Source organism: Solanum stenotomum, chromosome 6, assembly GCF_019186545.1.
Source record: "Solanum stenotomum isolate F172 chromosome 6, ASM1918654v1, whole genome shotgun sequence".
NCBI classification, from domain to species: Eukaryota; Viridiplantae; Streptophyta; class Magnoliopsida; order Solanales; family Solanaceae; genus Solanum; species Solanum stenotomum.
Genome location: NC_064287.1, coordinates 7886104 through 7898553, shown reverse-complemented (window position 1 = coordinate 7898553; position 12450 = coordinate 7886104).

Here is a 12450-nt window from a genome sequence, read left to right as displayed (position 1 = left end):
ATTTTTAATTATAGTCATGTGCCAATGCATTAAACTTATTATATTTAAAAATGATATGATAAAATTATCATTCTATTCATTTCTCCTTAAAAGGTGTGTTGCGTCAATACTGAATAGTTTCAACTTTCTATATGTTGCAGTCTCCATGTTGTATTTGTATATATACATATGTCTTCTAATTATGTGACCTTGTTGGAAGACTATTGAAATTACTTTTGGTTATTAGGAATTGTGAAATAAGTTATGGAGGAAGTCATGGAAACTACAACTTTTGGTTTGAAGTTGTTGGTTGATAGCAAAGCTCATAAAGTTGTGTTTGCTGAATGTGGCAAAGACTTCATTGACTTTTTAATTACTATACTCAAATTACCAATTGCATGTTTTATTGGGCAGCTTAGTTGTATGTTTGTGTTTGGTTGTCTACGCAACATGATCCCAATTATGAAAAATCTTAATGATGATTTTAGGCAACTTGATGAAGTTGATGAAGTCATGACATGGATCATCATAGATAATTTGTTCATTGCACCATTATATGCAACTAGTGTGATCAATGTACTAAGAACATCTAAGGAATAGGTCGATCAACTTCAACACAAAAACCATTGATTTTCAGATAAGTGATTTGGTAAAAAAATCTTCATGTATCACTTGAGTTACTTTTATGTCCCTTGATTTTAAATATTTTAGGCATAATATGTAAACATACATTTAAATTTGGACTCATCCGATCTGGTAAGTAAATATTATTAAATTTGAGTATGCACCTAAACACCTGAACTTGTCTCCACACTGTCAGTTGAACACTCCAACTTACATAATGATCATCTAGACACGTTCAAAATTTATATGTCACGCCATCATTGGATGTCCATGAGATACAATAGAACGAGTTGGAGTGTTTGGTTGTCAGTTGTGATCATGTTGAGGTGTATTACTTGCCACTTAACAACTAAGGGTCAATTTAAGAGTTTGTTTATACATAATGCAAACCATTTAATAGCATTGGAAATTCAATTAATGACCATGCGTAGTTAATGTTTAATGTTTTTGGTTTGTTCAACCAAATCCAAAAACAAGAGTTCTTGCAGGTTTCTTTGAGGTCCAAAATAGTTCTAACTAACCTTTTTCTTAGACAGATAGGATGGAGAAAATCAAACAATGGTTAGTCATCTTTTCAGATTTTGAGAATGAGGTTTTTCTTGATCATGAATTTTTATATGCCTTCAAAATATCTTAAATTATCAATTATTTTTACTTATACTAATGTTTATATCATCAAAATGTTTGAAAATTCAAGCCTGAGTTTACGATCAAAATTGAAAAGTTTACTTTTGAACTGTTGTCACATATCAATAGGGACAAAATGAGTATTTAAAAATTGTACTAGATCCAGAAATTTGGTCTTGGTAAAATGTTTTTGTTCTCAGGAGAAAAATGCAGTTCGAAGCTTACAATTGACACTAAAACCAATAGAGTTGTCTTTGCTGAAGGTGGAAAGTACTTGTTTTGTTTACTTATGAACTTACTCGAACTTCCAATTGCAATTTTTATGAACCACATTCAAACCAATAGAGTTGGCTCTATCGCAAATATATACCAAAGTGTTCAAACTCTAATGATGCCTATATGAAGTCCGATCAAACAAAGGATCAACTCCTCAGGTCAAGTGAATCAAAATCTTGGTCTCAAGCTTTGGAGTTATTTCAAGATAATTTCTTAGTACTTTATATGTTTGTATTTGTTTGTCTGTAACATGTTTCAATTTGTTTGTCTGTAATCTGTTTCAATTTGTTTATCTGATTTTGATTTGATATGAAATTTAAAAAAATAAAGAAGATTTTTGAATCTTGTGATCTAAAACTAAAGATATGTATATAGATTGTTTGGCCAAGCTTTTAAATTCAACTTATTTTGAAAATTGTTTTTTAAATAAGTATTTTTGGTGAGAAACAATTTTTTCTTGATTAATATATTCCAAAAAAAATATATACTTTTGAGGAACAATTATTGTTTGACAAAGCTTTTAAAAGTACTTCTAAATATATTTTTCTCAAAAGTGCTTCTTTTTAAAAAATATTTTTGGGGAAAAACTATTTTTTAAAGTTTCTGAAAAACCTGTTGTGCTACTTCCAGAAACACTTACTTTCTCCCAAAATTTAATCAAACACCCTTTTTTTAAAAATATCATTCCCGGCCTTTCAAAACTTGGCCAATCAGTCTCGTCGAATGTACCAAAATATTGTTTAATCTTGTGGTCTTAAGCATGTTATGTGGAAAGTTAAAATTGAGGAGTCGCGAAAAAAGTAAAGATACCTTTTTTCCTTATAACAGACTAAGAAAAAAGTTATACAAATAAGTTGAAACAGAGGAACTATAATTTTTCTGCTTTATCTGAATTATGTTGGATTAACAACTGTAGTTTATCTGTTTTTTGTATATATATCATAAATATATCATTGATGAAGGTTTTTTGCTTGTCCTAAATTATCTATGCAACTACTCCAAACAGGTTTTTGGATAATGATATTGGTTATGTCAAAGCACTAATAGTGTACATGGTTACTGATAATTTTTCAGTAACCCCTCTGTCAATGATATCTGGCTTGCAAAAGCTCACTAATGTAGAATCAATTGTTGAGTTTGAAGTGAAGACAACTAAGTTTGGTGTTAATGAGGTGAGCCTTTACTTCATATACTTTTCTCAATTTGTGGAAGATAAGATCTCTCTTTCAATAATGACATTGGATTTATGATAATTTTCTTAATTTATTTGCAAGCTCTAGAATTTTTACAAGCATCTTTTCAATCGAAGACAGTGCTAAGCGAGACATTTCTTAAGGGGCATGAGTTTGACGATCTCGCATTTATTTGAAAGAAAATTTATGAAAATAATCTCATTTAGTTTTGACAATGCTAGCAAACGATTTGGTTTCAGACTTCTGTTTATTATGTACTTTGTATTCTTGTTTGTTTTTAGAGTAAACAATTATCAGTTAAGGATTGAACTTAAATATTTATGCTTTAGAAGAAATCTTGTTTAAAAAAAGATGTATGTGCAATGTTGAGGTCAAACACACATGTAAGTGTACGTGGTTACATGAGTGACAGAGTGATAAGAATTAATGTGTCGTAGCACAAAGACTTATGATTAGCTGCTAACTATTTCAAAATTGAATGAAATAATTATTCAAGAGATTTTTCAAGATTTAGAATATTTTATCTAGATAATTGCAATGATTTAACAAATGAACAAATAATTGTGAAATCACACAAATAGTTAGGGTTTAGAACAATGAGATGAGAATATTTCAAGTATATGAGATTTATGTCAATAATATTGAGTTTTTATCGATTAAACTAACTACTCGTTATATCTAGTGTCTTGATTGGCAACATTAATTTTGCTAGCAATTTTTTGTTGAACAATTGTGTGTCTATTAAAGTTGAGTTAATACTATATGTCTACATAATAAGAATGGAAAAGGGTCTAAGATACCCTTTTCACCTTTGGGTTAGTGAAAAGGGCATAATAGTACCATAAAGGTCAACCCAAGGGAATTTTGTGGCCCAAGGGTACACATTAGGTATTTTTGTACTAATTTCAATACTATAAGGGTATTTTTGTAACACCTAGAAAACTAGTAGGTGAAAGTAGAGCCTTACGTGAGAGATGTAGAGTTTGATGTGAGGGTTACGATTTTAGAATGACTTCCGAAATTAGAATGAGGGTTTTAGGGTTAGGGCGTCAAGGTTTGAACCCCAAGGACCAACCAAGGGTCCTTGAAGGGGACCCAAAACAGTCCCTAAAATCTGCCCAAAAAGGGGCCACCTACGATTGGGACTCACGCCCCGTAGGTGGACCCACGCCCCTGGAAAGGGGTCTTGGGTCAAGACCCCTAAAGTAGAGTTGTAGACCACCACCCACAGAGGTGCAACACGCCCCGTAGACCCACCCACGGTCCGTGGGTTGGGGTCTCGTGGGTTGCGCAGTTTAATTGAGGGGTTAGGGGAAGGTTATTGAACTAATTAGTAATTAAGTAGGATCGTTTATTAGTAATTAGACCACCTATATAAACCTAATAGACCCCTAACATAAATCAATTAAGTCATTTTTCCAAGACAAAAAACAAGAATAGAAGAAAATTAGGGCATATTCCTCCATTGTTGAAAGCTTATGTGAGGGGTTTAAATCCAAGGTATGTTAGCTCAATCATCTATGGATTCTTCCATCCATAGAGCCCCCTAGATTTCCCTCATTGTGAAGATAAACCCTAATTCTAGTTAGGTTTCTTCCTATGTTGTGGGTAGTGTTAAGTATAATTCCACTTGAGTGGAGAGTACTTGTTTATGATTGATTTTGCGACACCTCGAAAACCAGACCAAGAAAATAATTGCACAATTACCTGAACCAGTGGACCACGGCAGGGTTCACGGACCGTGATAGGGACCACGGTCCGTTGACCTTCCCATGGTGGTGACTTGACCTCCACCAGACCCAGACATAAGATCACGGGACCCTTCACGGGCCGTGGTCTTGATGACGGACCGTGGTCACTTGGGCAGTAGCCTCCCTAGCCTAACCCTTAGACACACACGCCTAAGTGAGTACCACGGGGACCTTCACGGTCCGTGCTCCTCCACACGGTCCGTGGGAAGACTCCTGAAATCTAAACCAGTAGTCCCCTCTAGACAAGCCCTCAGACCCTCAAGCTTAAGTGAGGACCACGAGGACCTTCACAGTCTGTGGTCCTCCACACGGCCCGTAGTAGGGTTCGTGAAGGCCAGCTAGTAAGCCCCTAACCCTGAGCCTCCAGACCTTAACCCAAGTGAGGACCACAGGGACCTTCATGGTCCGTGGTCCTCCACACGGGCCATGGTAGTGGCTGTGGACCCAGCCCTCAGAACCACAGGACCAACTGAAAACCACGAGGGCTTTCACGGTCCGTGAAAGAGGTCTTGGTCAGCCCATCTACAGCTTTAAGTCAGGGGTCTTTTAGCCTTTTCCTATTTCGTTAGACCCCTAAACTACATCATTTTAAACCTAGACTACACGGTTTTGTTTACTTTTAGCCTAGAAATAGAACTAGAGCTTACCCAAGTCAGATCTTGCATAAAAAACTTAGAAATTTAGAAGCGTAAGAAGAGAAAGAGGCGACCAACCCTAGTTCAAGAACGTAGCAAGATTCCATCACTTCCAGCCCTGAAATCGAAAGATTTCTCCATGGAATTCGTCACTAGGTAAGTGGGACTTCACTAGTGGGTTCCTTTCGCCCATTAGGTGCCTAGATTTCAGTCAGAATCTTGATTCCTTATTATCAACTAAATCTAAGGTTTCTAGAACTTCAATAGTTTATTATGAATTAGTTAATTACATGTTCCAAATAGAATTAGCATGTTATTACTTTGTTTATTGGATGAATTTCAGAACCCTAGCTATATATTTCTTTAGTTCTTGAATTACACATGCTAGGTCAGATATTTCAGTGTTTCAGATATACATGCCTCAGTCTTGAATGTGTCATTATCAGTATATTAATGTGCATTCTTAGTTTGCATGTCATTTTGAGCTATCCAGTATATCACATCAATTTAGTCATAATGTGTTAATCACTTAATATATTGGGAGTAGCATAATACCGAGTTGTACTAGGGTCAGTCACCCATATAGTCCCAGAACTACGAGCCACGTAGGTTGTAAGTCCCCTCTGTGGGCATCATTTTAGTGATCACGCCAGCATGCCTCTATACCTTTGGCTCGGTATATTGGGTCCTCTCAATGGGGCGTACATATCGGACTCCACATTTAGCTCATGTGGTTTTATTGTTGGTTAGTCAGATTCTATTGCATTGACCATTTATCAATATATTCAGTATTTCAGTCCTAGCATATTATAAATTGGTCATTGAATTTCAGTTAGCTCAGCATTCAATATCTATATCATGTTCAGACTGCTCTTGCTTTATTGCTTGTTCAGTTATATATTTATTTCAGCTTTACTTTATCCTGCATGCTCAGTACCTTTCAAGTACTGACACATACTCTACACTACATCTTCTCGTGATGTAGTTCCAGGTACTTATTGCTACGATTGTTAGCAATTATAACAAAAATTAGTATTTAGCTTTGTCAATTTGATTTTCGTGGCTAAGAAATTTGACAAATTTTTATATAGCCACAAAATTCAAATTTTTGTGGCAATTACTAAATAATATCTGCGATTTTCAAATTCATAGCTTTAATTTTGTAGCTATAAATCCGTTGTCTTGTAGTGTAGATAAGGGCTTCATCAGACCTAGTATCTCGCCATGGGGTGCACCAGTGTTGTTCGTAAAGAAGAAAGATGGTTCTCTCAGAATGTGTATTGACTATAGGCAGTGGAACAAGTTCACAATCAAGAACTAGTATTCCATCCCCAGGATTGATGAATTGTTTGACCAACTTCAGGGTGCTAGTCATTTCTCAATGATAGACCTCAAATCGGGTTATGATCATCTTAGATTCAGAGATTTTGACATTCCAAAGACAGTCTTCAGAACTCGGTATGGTCATTATGAATTTGTAGTTATGTCATTTGGACTAACCAATGCTCCTACAGCTTTTATGGACTTGATGAACAGAGTGTTCAATCAGTACTTGGATTTGTTCGTTATCGTCTTTATTGATGATATCTTCATTTACACTATGAATGAGGAAGAACGTGTGATTCATTTGAGAGTTGTTCTACAAACTCTCAAAGATCGCTAGTTATTCTCCAAATTCAACAAGTGTGAGTTTTGGTTGCAGTCAGTTGCTTTTCTTGGGCATATAGTGTCTAGTGAAGGGATTCGAATAGATTCCCAGAAAATAGAGGCAGTGAAATAATGGCCCAGACCTACCTCTCCTACAGATATCAGAAGTTTCTTGGGTCTAGCATTTATTACAGTAGGTTCGTGGAAGGATATTTATCCATAGTCTCACCATTGACTAGGTTGACTTATAAGATGGCCAAGTTTCAATGGTCATATGATTGTGAGAAAAGCTTCACAGAATTGAAAACTAGGTTGACTACAGCTCATGTTTTGACTCTACCAGATGGTTTAGACGGTTATGTTTTTTATTGTGATGCATCCATAGTCGGCCTAGGTTGTGTGTTGATGCAGCGAGGTAAGGTTATAGCTTATGCTTCTAGACAGCTTAAGGTGCATGAGAAGAATTATCTGACTCATGACCTCGAGCTTGCGGCGGTGGTGTTTTCACTCAAGATTTGGAGACACTACTTGTATGGTGTTCATGTAGATGTGTTCACAGACCTAAGTACCTCCAGTATGTATTTACCCAGAAAGAGTTGAATCTTCGCCAGAGAAAATGGCTTGAGTTCCTCAAAGATTATGATATGAGCGTGCATTACCATTCAGGTAAGGCAAATGTAGTAGCAGATCCTCTTAGCAGATTATCCATGGGTAGTGTAGCACATGTTGAGGAAGAAAGAAAGGATATAGCAAAGGATATTCATAGGCTTGCTCACCTAGGAGTTCATCTTATGACCATATCAGACAGTGGTGTAACGGTTCAGAATGGGGCAGAATTTTCTTTGGTAGTGGAAGTTAAGGAAAAGCAAAACAGTGATGATATATTACTTGAACTCAAGGGTGCAGTCCATCAACAGAGAGTTGAGGTTTTCTCCCAAGGGGGAGATTGTGTGCTTTGCTACCAGGGTCGATTATGTGTTCCTAATGTGGGCAAGTTGAGACAACATATTCTTGCAGAGGCCCGTAACTCCAGATATTCTATTCATCCAGGTGTCACCAAGATGTACCGCAATCTACGAGAAGTCTATTGGTTGAATGGTATGAAAAGAGATATAGCATATTTTGTGGCTAAATGACCTAGTTGCTAGCAAGTCAAGGTAGAACATCACAGACCAGGAGGTATGACTCAACAGATTGACATTCCTACTTGGAAGTGGGAAGTGATCAATATGGACTTCATCACAGGTTTACCTCGTACTCACAGACAACATGACTCCATTTGGGTGATAGTTAACAGAGTTACTAAGTCTTCACACTTTTTGGCGGTCAAGACTACAGATTCGGCGGAGGACTACACCAACATTTATATTAATGAGATTGTGAGGTTGCATGGGGTTCCTTTGTCTATCATCTCAGATAGAGGTCCTCAGTTTACCTCTCATTTCTGGAAGTCATTTCAGAAAGGTCATGGTACTCAGGTTAACCTTAGCTCAACATTTACTCCACAGACAGATGTCATGCAGAGCGTACCTTCAGACCTTAGAGGACATGTTGAGAGCTTGTGTGATCGACTTCAAGGGTAGTTGGGATGATCACCTTCCTCTTATTGAGTTCGCCTACAATAATAGTTGTCATTCCAGCATTCAGATGGCCCCTTATGAGGCATTGTATGGGCGTAGATGCAGATCTCATGTTGGTTGGTTTGAAGTAGGTGAAATAGCCTTAATAGGGCCAGATTTAGTCCATTATGCTATGGAGAAAGTGCAACTCATTAGAGATAGACTTAAGATATCCCCGAGTCGCTAGAAGTCTTATGCAAATGTAAGGAGAAGGGAACAAAAATTCCAAGTTAATGATTGGGTTTCCTGAAAATGTCACCTATGAAGGTGATGATGAGATTTGGAAAGAGAGGGAAGCTCAGTACCACATATGTAGGCCCTGCCGGATCTTGAAAAGGATTGGTAAAGTGGCTTATCAGCTAGAGGTGCCAGCAGATTTAGTAGCAATGCATCCAGTCTTTCACATTTCCCTATTAAAGAAGTGTGTGGGTGATCCAGCATCCAAAGTACCATTAGAGAGTGTGGTTGTGAAAGATATCCTTTCTTATGAGGATGTACTAGTTGAGATCCTTGATCGTCCAGTTAGAAGGTTGAGAAACAAAGAAGTCGATTCAGTCAAGGTTTGGTAGAGGAGTCAGTCTGTAGAGGGAGCTACTTGGGAAGCAAAAGCAGCCATGAAAGCGAATATCCTCACCTCTTTCCTTCTGATTCCACTCAAGCTTGAGGTAATAGTTCCTTTTTCGTTTTTAAGTCATCCATGCATGAAATCAGTCTTAGTATCATGTTCCTTCAGTCCGTACTTGCATTTTCAGTGTATTTGCGTGTTTTTGGAACTTAGCTCAGTTATAAATCAGTCTTCAGTGTTTTTGGTATGGTTGCAACTCATTCCCTCCATTTCAGCTAGTTTAGTCTTCATTTGAGGACGAATGATCCCAAGGGGAGATATTGTAACACCTCGAAAACCAGACCTAGAAAAAAATTGCAGAATTACCTGAACCAGTGGACCACGACTGGGTTCATGGACTGTGATAGGGACCACGGTCCATTGACCTTCCCGTGGTGGTCACTTGAATTCCACCAGACCCATACATCATACCATGGGACCCTTCACGGGCCGTGGTCTTGATGACGGGCCGTGGTGGCTTGGGAAGTAACCCCCCTAGCCTGACCCTAAGACCCTCACGCCTAAGTGAGGACCACGGGGACCTTCACAGTCCGTGGGAAGACTCGTGAAGTCTAAACCAGTAGCCCCTCTTAGACTAGCCCTCAAACCCTCAAGACTAAGTGAGGACCACGAGGACATTCACGGTCCGTTGTCCTCCACACGGTCCGTAGTAGGGTACGTGAAGGCCAGCCAGTAAGATCCTAGCCCTGAGCCTCAAGACCTTAGCCCAAGTGAGGACCACGGGGACCTTCTCAGTCTATGGTCCTCCACACGGGTCGTGGTAGTGGCTCGTGGACCCAACCCTCAGGACCAAGTAAAGACCACGAGGGCCTTCACGGTCTGAGGTCCCTTTCACGGTCCGTGAGATAGGTCGTTGTCAGCCCGTTTGCAGCTTTAAGTCAAGGGTCTTTTAGTATTTTCCTATTTCGTTGGACCCCTAAACTACGTGGTTTTGATTAGTTCTAGCCTAAAAACATAACTAGAACTTACCCAAGTCAGATCTTACATCAAAAACTTAGAAATTTAGAAGCGTAACAAGAAAAAGAGGCGACCAACCCTAGTTCAAGAATGCAACAAGATTTCATCAATTCCAGCCTCGAAATCAAAAGATTTCTCCGTGGAATTCGTCACCAGGTATGTGGAATTTTACTAGTGGTTTCCTTTCGCCCATTAGGTCCCTAGATTTCAGTCAGATTCTTGATTCCCTAATATTAACTAGACCTAGGGTTTCTAGAACTTCAACAGTTTATCATGAATTAGTTAAATACATGTTCCAAATCAAATTAGCATGTTATTACTTCATTTATTGCATGAATTTCAGAACCCTAGCTATGTATTTCTTTAGTTCTTGAATTACGCATGCGAGGTCATATATTTCAGTGTTTTAGATATACATGCCTCAGTCTTGAATGTGTCATTATCAGTATATTAATGTGCATTCTCAGTTTGTATGTCATTTTGAGCTATCCAGTATATCAAAGAAATTCAGTCATAATGTGTTAATCATTTAATCTATTGGAAGTAGCATAATACTGAGTTGGACTAGGGTCAGTCACCCATATAGTCCCAGAACTACGAGCCGTGTAGGTTGTAAGTCCCCTCTGTGGGCATAAATTTAGTGATCACGCCAGCATACCTCTATACCTTTGGCCGGGTATATTGGGTCCTCTCGATGGGGCATATACATCGGACTCCACATTTAGCTCAAGTGGTTTTATTGTCGGTTATTAGTAACTCCCACAGTTCAATCAGATTCTATTGCATTGACCATTTATCAGTTTCAGTATTTTTGTCCTAGCATGTTATAAATTGGTCATTGCATTTCAGTTAGCTCAGCATTCAGTATCTATATAATGTTTAGATTCTTCTCTTGCTTTATTGCTTGTTCAATTATATATTTATTTCAGCTTTACTGTATCCTACATGCTCAGTGCCTATCAAGTACTGACGCATATTCTGTGCTACAGCTTCTCGTGATGTAGGTCCAGGTTCTCAGCATCCAGATCACACTTAAATTGGTTCCCGATCTCCAGTTCAGCAGTATCAGTGGTGAGTCCTCATTCTTCGAGGACAGTAGTCGTGTTATCATTTCAGTATTTTAGTCTTTTAGTTCAAGTTTTGCTAGACTTAGTTGGGGCTTGTCCCGGCACTTCTAGTCAGTTAGATGCTATTTTCAGACATAGTTAGATTCAGGTTAGTATTTGAGTTTGATGTTTCTTTTGTATTAAACTCTCAAATTTTATATATTCAGTTTTAGTATATGGGTATTTTCATTTTTATGATTTAGCTTCCCCATCAGTTATTATTACTCTTAGGGGTCATTTGGTTTGAATACAAGTTATGATGAGATAAGTTATGCTGGGATAAGTTATGATTGGATTAGTTATGATGGGATTAGTTATACTGGAATTAGTTATTATTGATTGCATGGTTTGTTATACTAAAAATAATAACCATTACGTAGTTCTTAAAATTAAGTGATTTGATTACAAAAATACTCTCTTATTTTACTTTTGTATATATATTTTTTGGACAGAGTTTTAATTAAAACCAAATTTAAATACTCAATCCATCCAAGATAGAACCATCTCAAAAACATTCAGATGAGTCAAGATTCTGGAACATGGCATGCTTAGAGCCATCTCAAAAACTTTCCTCTTCCCCTTGCCAACACCAAGAGCATCACTATCAAATGCACGTACAAAAATATGTTAAAGACAATTAATTTTGGCACATATTATAAATGACACAAATCAAAAAAATGGAATCTTGATAAGTTTCTACATACATAAATGTGTTAAAATAATCTTGTTTGCACACATTATGGAAGGCAATGGATCATATTAAGAGACAATTTCATTAGTTTGACTTCCAGACAGTAGAAGTAATTATAATAGGAAGAAAGCAACCACTAGAACAATGTCTAAGACGCGGACGATTATAGACATATATAATAAAAATAATTGAAACCAAAGAGCACAAAAGCAGTGAAGCAAAATCTGCCTTATGATGATCCAAATGCTCGTCGAATCGGACCTAAAATAGAATAACATAAATAAATGATAACTCTTAACGGGTTAACGATTAAATCAATAAACAAAATAAGTAAATATTCTGAACCACAAAATGCATTCTCCTCTCTTAAGAAAGAAGCTTTATTCTGCACAAAATGCAGCAACAATCAGACTAAATTTTCTCAAATATACAACTCATTTTTTGCCTCAAAGAATTATCCAAAATACAACAAACATTTGACTTTTAAGTTGTGGCATTTTCCGGCATTAAATTGTAGCATATTTTGGTTAATAAATGTAGCCAAATAAACATCCTAACTACCTCACAAGTTAGTTTTGAAGCTTACTGATGCAGCAGTTACAAGTGACTTTTAAGGGTTTCTAGGGTAGTTTTGTCATTTAATAAATATAACCCATCACAAATTGTGATGGGATTATTATACCACCCTTTTGGAGGGATAACTTATCCCGGAATGTTTAT